This window comes from Orycteropus afer, unplaced genomic scaffold (assembly GCF_000298275.1).
Source record: "Orycteropus afer afer isolate SDZICR_OR568_19922 unplaced genomic scaffold, OryAfe1.0 scaffold00308, whole genome shotgun sequence".
Classification (NCBI taxonomy): Eukaryota; Metazoa; Chordata; class Mammalia; order Tubulidentata; family Orycteropodidae; genus Orycteropus; species Orycteropus afer.
In genome coordinates this window covers 3,722,503-3,732,140 of record NW_006921895.1, presented here as the reverse complement: position 1 = coordinate 3,732,140, position 9,638 = coordinate 3,722,503, and positions in this window count along the sequence as shown.

The window sequence follows — 9,638 nt, the reverse complement described above, 5'->3', positions numbered from 1 at the left end:
TTTTTTGGTTATCATTAGCTTGGTATATTTTTTTTCATGCCTTAACTTTTAATTTGTTTTTATCTTTGTATCTAAGGTGAGTCTCTTGTAGGCAGCATATTAATGGGTCTTCTTTTCTTATCCAATCTGTCACTCTCTTTCTCTTGACTGGTGCTTTTGGTCTTTTCACATTGGGTGTGATTAGTGATAGGTATGAATTGATTGCTGTCATTCTATTGTTTTTTTGTTGTGTTGTTGGTGATTCTCTTGGTCCAAATACTTTTTTTGTGCTGAGCTCATTTTGTTATCAAGTGCTTCTTCTCTTTTCTTCTTTATTGTTGGTTTTGTGCTTACTAAACCCATATGTTTTCCTTCTTCCTTGGTTTGCTTAGGGTGATCATTAATTTTATCTGTGGTTACCCTGGAGTGACTTCTTGTTGCTGTAACTTTGGAACAACCTGCTCTATAAGAACATTGTCCTGTCTTCCTTTCCATTTGGAAGTTTTGCAATTAGAACTTTTATTCCCTCTATTTGTTTTGTAGCTGGTTTCAACTGCAGATTGATTCCCTTGTTTCTTTGTGTACAATTTCTTATGACCTTACTTCCATAGTGATACCACCTTGGAAACCCTAGGAGGGGTCGCTGTTCGGGTTTTCTAGTGCCTCTCTGACAGAAATGTACCACAAATGGGATGGCCTTAACAAACAGGAGTTTATTCTTACAATTTGGAGGCTTCAAGTCCAAGTTCAAAGTGCCAGGCTTTAGGGGCTGGGTGAAAGCCCCTCAGCCTTGGGCTTCAGCTTTGCCTGCAGCTCCTGGCCCACAGAAGCTAGTGGCTTTCTTCTCTGAGACAGCTGCTGGCTGCTGAGGCTACCAAGCCCAAGGTTGACAAGTAAAAAGGCACAGTCCCGATATTACCAAATCACATGGCAGGCCATTCATTCAAGTCCATTGTAAGTTCCAGTGTTGGCAGAGCATGGCAGGCTGCTGAATAACACAGCTACATACAGGGTTCAAGTATGCCATAAACTAGAGACTGTTCCCAAAGCTGCTACTTATATACAGGAAGCAGACCACATACCCAAAGCAGCTACTCAGCTGCTTGTGGTAGATCCCACCACAGAGTTGATTGCCAGTCCTATTATGGGGAATAACTACCACCAGCTGCCCAGCCACTCAACCAGGCCTAGCCAAGTTGACACACAAACATAACCACCACAATCACTAAGAGTAGGATCCGACTTGATGGCAGTGTGTATTTCTGATTTTTTTTTTTTTTTTTAAAGTGTTGATGTCAAGTGTCCTGATTTTAATTTATTGTTCTCTGTTGAGGGTTCTTTATTGAAAGGACTCCCTTTAACATTTCTTGTAGGGTTGATCTGGTTTTCACAAATCCCTTAGTTTCTGTTTGTCTGAGAATGTCTTCATTTCACTCTCATATTTGATGGACAATTTGGCTGGATGTAGAATTCTTGGTTAGGAGCTCTTTTCTTTCAGTGTTTCATCTATTCTGTCCCACTGCCTTCTTCTCTGCATGGTTTATGCTGAGTAATTAGAACCTAGCCTTATTGCTTGTCCATTGTAGGTGATATTTCTTTTTTCCTGGGCTTCTTGCAAGATTCTTTCTTTGTCTTTGGTTTTGGAGAGTTTGCTTATGATATGTCTTGATGACTTTCTCTTGGGATCTATCCTGAATGGGGATCATTGAGCTTTCTGGACAGATGTCTTTTCTTCCTCCATGATATGGGGGTAGATTTCTGTTAGCAAGTCTTCCACAATTTTCTCAGTGTTTTTGTTTTTGTTTTTGTTTTTCCCTCCTCTTGTTCTTATATTCCAATGTGGTGTATGTAATTTATTTTCATGTCTTACCATATAACTCTTAGGTTCCCTCCATTTCTCTTAAATTTTTTGTTCTGATTTTTCTTCATACAGACTGGCATCAAGGGATTTATTTATCTTCTAGATGGGAAATGCCTCCTTCAGCCAGTTCTCATCTACTCCTTCCACTATGTTGTCTTACTCTGTAATTTTAGTGTTTATCTTCTGGATTTCTAACTGTTATTTTTGTATGAGTTCTGATTGTATATATATCTTGTTACTTCATTCTTGGATGGTTTTCCTGAATTCTTCCAGGGTATTGTCTGTGTTCTCCTAGACTCTGTTTGTGATTTCCTTGATCTCTTGTAGAGTTCTATACACATATCTTCTAAATTCCTTCTCCGATAATTCTATTGCCTGTTCTTCCATCGTAGATAAGTCTTTTGCCTAGGGTTTAATTTCTATTACCTTGTCCTTTTTTTTTTTTTTAAAGGTTGTCTGTTGTTTCTTAGATATTTTGAAGTTGATATCTTTAACTGTTAATTATTTATTGATATGTTTCATGCTTATTTTATATTTAAATATATTTGCAAGTGTGGAGCTGATGTATTTTTGTTGTTGTTATTAATTCAGATGTGCTAGGTTGCTCTAGATTTTTCTTTATGTTAATGGAATCACTGTTGGAAAGTGGATGTACGTCTCTGTTCATTGTGAAGGGGATTTGGAGTTGGGATGAGCAGGTGTTGTGGTGGCTTAATGTGGTTCTTATATTTAAATGAGGTGGGACAGAAGGGAAAAAAAAGAGAAAGAAAAGAAAAAGGAGAAAAAAAAAAAAAAAAGGCACCAGTAGTGAGTCCCCACTTTCCATGTTTCTGTAATTGCTGATGGCTCTAGGGTTTTGTTTTGAGTCTACATGGGGTGCCTACTAATGATGATGTTGTGCTGTCAATAACAGACCCATGGATCAAAACTGTCAGGGACTATAATGGTTAGTGGGTTGCTACTTTCCACTTGGGTCAGAAAGCCACAAAAGCTCCATACCCTGACCCACTATGTGCTAAAAAACTGTCATGGAAGAGTTGAATCTCAGCTTTCTGCTGTGAGCTCATTTCAGGGGCCTCCTACCCACAGAGAAATTCCTCCCTTCCCCTCTCCACTCTGAACTCACTGGTGGTGTGAGACAGGGGTTTCTGCTCTATTTTTCAGCAAAGTTATCCACTTACTCAGCTCAGTTCCTAAGATTACTGTCAGAGCCCTCCCCTCCCCCATTTTTTTTTCCTCCATGGCTCTCCCTTATACTGCTAAAGAGCTTTCTGCTTCTCCTCTACATCTCCATATTGGCCAGGAAGTTTCATTTATTTTTTTCCCGGCTGTTTACTCTGCTTTTTTTCTCCATCTCCACTAAATCTGGCATCCTCTTACTTACTCAGCTGTTCACAGCTCCAGAGTCTCTGCTTCTAATTGTTACACCTAGTTTTTCAGGAATTAATCCTAGAGGGAACAAATGTGTGGGCTACAGGTATGACACTATCTTCCTCTCAGGTACATACATTTTATATACTAAGTCAAAATCTACATTTCTAATTAGCATCCAGGTGGTGCTGATGTTGTCTTATGCTTGAGCCACACTTTAAATAGGAAGAAATCATTTTCTAGGAAAGCATAATTTAATCCCTTCTTTTGCATTGTGTCCTAAATCTATTCTCTTGTTTCTTCACTGGTAAAAATCTGTCACAGTCTCAAATGTGAAGACTCTCACTACAGCAAGGAGCAAAAACTGGATTAGAAAATTTCTCCCTTGGCTTTTTCCCCTCTACTTCTCATGTGGGAAGATGATTCCAGCTGAATTCTTTATTCTTTTGGCCTGAAAAGATGGGTTGTTGTTGTTGTTGTTGTTATATGTCATCGAGTTGGACTCGACTTGTAGCGACCCTCCTTGGGTTTCCAAGGCAGTATCACTATGGAAGTAGATTGCCCCATCTTCCTTCCGAGGAGTGGCTGGTGGGTTTGAACTGCCAGCCTTTTGGTTAGCAGTCAAGTGACTTAGGTACTATGCTACCAGAGCTCCCTTGAAAAGAGGGGATATGTAGCTATAATTCTTTTCAAGTCTGGATAATGACATACAGATAAACCAGTCACTTAAACATTCTCTAAAGAGAAGGAGAACCAGAAATACTGGGGGAAGTTAAACTGGCACCTAGGCAAAGTGGATTTGTATAAAGGAGAGCTTCTTGATTGCTTCTGAAGGATGGGAACATATGATAATGATATAGAACATCAGCATCTCTGCCCTGATTAATTGAGGCACAGTGGTTGAGAAATGCCTAGTATAACACTGCAAAGTGTCTGTTCACAATCCAAGAGGCCTCTCACAAACTCACTTTCTGGCTGGCTACAACAAATCCAAATGTGCTAAACTCCAAGATTTTCCTAACAGTGCTTTTCCTGAGAATAAGAGGTGAGGAAAATTTTATAAGTTTCCTTCAGGAACCAGAGAACAGCTCCAAATAACATCTTCCCATCTCTGCACATGGGATAGGGTGAACATAATCTGAGAATATTGAACCAAAAGGCACTAGTTTTCAGCCTTTTATCAATGACTCCCATATTTTTACCTAAAAGGAAAAAAAAAAAAAAAACCTTCAAAGTCAAGCTTTCCTGTTTCCCTGCCAGAAAATGTATTTGTTTTGACTTTTGGACTCTAGAAATTTTGAAACAGGCAATACGCAATTAGAAATAAAGCTACAGTGCACACAACAATTTAAGTACAAAGATGGTCATTATGTCAATTTTTATAAGAATGATAAAGATGGCAACTAATTATTTAGGTAAAAAATAGGGCATTGACTGAAACAAGAGGAGCTTTGGTGATGTAGCAGTTAAAATATTGGCAGCTAACCAAATGGTTGGCAGTTCAAACCCACCAGCCACTCTGTGGGAGAAAGATGAAGCTGTCTGCTTCCATAAACATTTATAGCCTTAGAAATGCTATGGGGCTATGCTACTCTGTCCTATAGGGTATCTAAGAGTTCAAATCAACTCATGGCAGCGGGTCAGACTCACAATGATAGTATTAGACAACAGAGTACTAGAAAGTCATTAAAATCACAGTTTCCCGGGATTTTTAGTGGATTAAAAAATGTAATGGGCTCATAGGGTGTTAAAAAGGCAAGAAGACCACATGTTCTGACCTCCTCTAATCCCACAAGAGGAAGACAAAATCACCATCAATACCCAAGGCCTATTCCTGCGAGGCCAGACATGCTGCCTCACTCTATTCCTCTCACCAACCATTCCTTCCAAAGTACCCACCACCTCTCTCCTGGATTTGATAATTCTCTGCAGTGGCCACACAGAACTCACAGATTATGGGGTTTATTAGGGAAGCACCAAGCTACAATTCAAGTTCAGGAAAAATGCTCAGTCTCTCTCCCAGCCCATCATCTCCTAGCCAAATCTCTCCCCCAGCAGTGCATGTCCCTCAGTGTCTTACTTAGCAATGTGTGTCTCTTATGTCTCTTTCCCAGCAGCTTGTGTCTCTCAGGAGCACCTGTCTCTTTCAGCAGCATGTCTTCCTCAACCATTAGTCAGAGAGAGTTCTGCCTCTTGAAGGCCTGCTTTTGAGCCTGGCAGAATGGCCAAAATAGCCAATTATAGCATCAGAACTCTAAGCACCTGAGAGAGAGTGGGAACCTCCCAGAACATTGTTTTGTGCCACTCCCAACAGAAATACTCCAGGTGGACAACTTTAGCAATCAGGAGCTCCTCAGTTGCTCATGTCAAACTCCACTGCAGAGTTTACAAAGACTTATGGGTAGAAAAGCCACACTAAGTAATTTAGGGCATTTTTCTTTTTTTCCTTTCTGTGCATATAATGGATTTTTTTTTTTTCTTATTAGAAAATAATTGTAAAATCTAAACAATAATGCTGCTAGAGTTGGGTAAGAGATGAAAAGATTATCATTGTAGAAGGGCAGTAAGTGACCTTGATTGGAGCAGGCATTAGTCCCAAAGGACCCATCAGTCCTACTAATGTACCTGTGTGCATTTGAGTGAAAACACAGAATAATGTAACATTGTGTGTTGACTCTTGCCATAAGCTATAAAAAATAATGTATTCTACAATGACAATAGCTGTACCAAACTAATGGCTTGCTAAATGCTACTTTTGGAAAGGGGAGGATAATTTTGCTCTGGGAGTGAAGCCAGTGAACCCAATCCAACTTTATTTATGTTTCACTGTGTTTGGGATTGTCCCTTCTGCCCTCAATGTTCCAAAGGCTCTTTGATATTTATGAGCTTTAAATCTCTTTCCCCAAGCTGTTTGGCTGTTTGGGCCTGGCAGTCTCAGGCTCCCTTGTTCTTTTTGAAATCTTTAGGAAATTGCTGTTCTTGCAGTTTTTCTCTGAATCAAAAAGTTCTTTCCTTTCTGGGCAGAAAATGAACTGCAGCAGCAACAAGTTAATGAATTGAGAAGGAATAAAGCAAAGTCAGAAATAAAGGTAGTAGACAAAGAGAAATATTCGTTAATTAGTGTGAGTTCATGAAATATGCCAAATTCAATGATAAAAATAATGACCATTTGTCTAGTGTCTATTGTATTTAGACTTTCTCATAAATAATGTCTAGCTTTTACAATAATTGCAAGCAGTGGATAATATCATTTCTATTTGTGAATGAGGAAACTGCAACACAGGTTAAGAAAATTTTTCAGTTGCCCCTGTTAGAACAACAAGAGCCTGGGCTCTGTGATACCAAAGTCACTACTTCAAGCAGCCTCTCAGAAATCCTTAAGTTGCCAAAGAAATTCAGAAGAAAAGACCATCTATGATGATTAAGGAAAATTTCATGGATAACTAGAGATTACCTTAAGATGTAAGGCTTCAGACAAGTGTCCCTGGGTGGTGCAAATGGTTAATGTGCTTGGCAGCTAACAAAAATTGATGGCTTGAATGCATTCAGAAGCTCTAAAGAAAAAGAAAAAAAAGAAGGTGATCTAATTCTGAAAAATCAGCCAGTGAAACCCTATGGAGCTTAGTTCTACTCTGACATACATGGGGTTGCCCTGACTTGGGGCTGACTCGATGGCAACTACTGTATTTTATGAAAATAATGCATATATGATACCGTTTTTGCAAACAAGAAACCTCCTCATATGTTAGTTTTCTATGTGCACTATGTATGTTATATGAGTGGGTGTTAGTTCATCAGTGTATTATATGTAAAAATATAGAAGTAATGCTGGAGAGAGGGAAGCCGCAATAAGGTAATGGAAAAGAAACACTAAGGAGGTGGATTCAAACTCTAGTAAGTCCCAGGTTTTGAACTTCTGACTTACAGGAGGAATTTGTGCTTGTCCATAAATATTATGTAAATTTTCCCTAATTTTGAAATGATTGAACCAACCCCTACTCACAAGAAATTCTTTATAACAATCATCTTACTTGCTGCATGTGCAGCTTTTAAATCATTGAAATGTCTTTAAACCTTTTCTTGTGCTAAAGTAAATATAATCCGACTTACTTACAAATTAAACTTAAAAATATACTTAGGAATGGATCTCATTCATAACCCAAGGACAACCTATATTATACCTTCCCCCAGAGAATTTGTGTAGAAAAATAGATGAGTATGTATGCAAGTCATTTGCTTGTTTGTGCTCAGATTTCCTCCCTATTCAGTCTGCTCTTATCACAAATTACATTTCCCAAGCATGCTTTCTCAATAAACTCTAGTTCCATGCAGTCAGTGGGATGTACTGACAGGAGCTTAGAGTACATGAGGAGAGAAGATATTTGGGTATTTCTCCACTTCCCTTGGCTTCAGGTTGGGTTCTGGCATCGGCTAAGCCTGCTCTGTGATTCCAGGTGGTTCCTCTTTCCACCACATTAGTACCTGCCAAGTAGTCTCCATCTGAGCTCCATCTCCCAAGAGGCCTCTCCTCAGGTTCCCCTTCATCCCTGGACTCTACTAAAGTCATCTTCTCCCTTTGTATTTCCAGCTCTCAGGATGATGGTAGCTTCCTCCCTCTCACCTTATGTTTTTCAAGGTCCAGGGAAAAATTCTACTTTTAGGAAGAGTCAGTTCTTTCTCAGGCATGTTTTGAATGCCTTCCAATTTGAGAAGCTCATCCTCCAGCACTGTATCTCACACAGTGTTCTGCTACTATCCATAAGATTTTCAGTGGTTACTTATTTTTCAGAATTAGATTGCTCGGTCTTTCTTCTTACTTTGTGTTAGTCTGGAAGCTCCGCTGAAACTCGTCCACCATAGGTGATTCTGCTAGTATTTGCAACACCAGTGGCAGTTTCTAGCATCACAGCAACATGCAAGCCACCACATTACAATACATTGACCTCAGAGTAGAGTCAATCTTACTGAAATGAATGAAGTAAAGCTTTTAAGATCTTCATTTGCTGATGTGGCAAAATTCAAAATGAGAAGAAACAGCTGCAAATAGCTGTTAGTAATGAGGAAGGAGGGATCGATGCCTGGAGAAGGACACCATGTTTGGTAAATCAGAGGGTCAGTGAAAAAGAGAAAGGCTCTGGTGAAATGGATTGATACAGTGGCTATAACAATGGGCTAACACATACCAACTATTGTGAGGATGACAAAGGACTGAGACACATTTCATTTTGTTATACATGGAGTCACCATGAGGTAGAACCAACAGGATGGCACCTAATCACAACAGGGCAAAAAGAAAATGTGGGACCTTTATTTAAAAAGCAAGAAAAGAAGTGTTGTTAGAAGTACTATAATATGAAGCTGTTTCTATTCTGCAGTCTTTTTCCTTCCCTCTCATTTTCTCACCTAGGGATTTTTTTTTTTTTTTTAATTAGCTTTTTAATGTTATTCTAAATAAAGAAAAATTTGAAACTTTAATTATTGGCACACATTTTATCATCTATCCTTATATTGTACAATTATGGTTTTAAATGCAAGATAACACCGTTTAACTCATATGCAAAATCACTGAACTTCATAATTATAGCTGATATATGCACATATATTTCATTGTTACTAGAACAGTAGAATTGATGCACAAAACTATTTGTATTTCACTTCTTGATATGAACACCTCCTACTTACACTTTCTCCCTTCAGCTCACTAACTTGCTAGGAAAGATTTATGGAAAAGTGTTCTTCTATTATTTTCCCTTTCCTTCTATGTCATCTTTTTCATTATAAGCATTGGCTAATACGGGGAAAGGAGCTCTGGTAGCATAGTGCCTAAGACACTTGACTGCTAACCAGAAGCCTGGCAGTTCAAACCCACCAGCCCTCTTGGGAAGGAAGGCTGGGCAATCTACTTCTGTAGTGATAATGCCTTGGAAACCCAAAGAGGGGTCTCTATGAGTCAGGTCTGACTCAATGGCACATAACAACAACAACAACACAGGGAAATAATAGTAGTTAAGAAAGGATATGATAGGGTTCCTTGGTCATTTGTATTTCTTAAAACACCACTGCCTTCTTTCTGATTGTTGTTGTTATTGTTAGGTGACATCAAGTCGTTTCCAACTCATAGTCACCCCATGCACAGCAGAACGAAACACTGCCCGATCCCGTGCCAGCTCCATGATCCCTGCTATACTTGAGCCCATCATCACAGCCATCCTGTCAATCCATCTCTTTGAAGGCCTCCCCCTCTTTCGTCAACCCTCCATCCTACCAAGCATGACATTTTTCTCCAGGGAATGGTCCCCTCTGACAACATGACCAATAGGTGAGACGAAGTCTGGCCATTCTCGCTTCCAAGTAGGATTTTGGGTGCACTTCCTCCAGGACAGATCTGTTAGTTCTTTTAGCATTCCACGGTACTTTCAGCATTCTT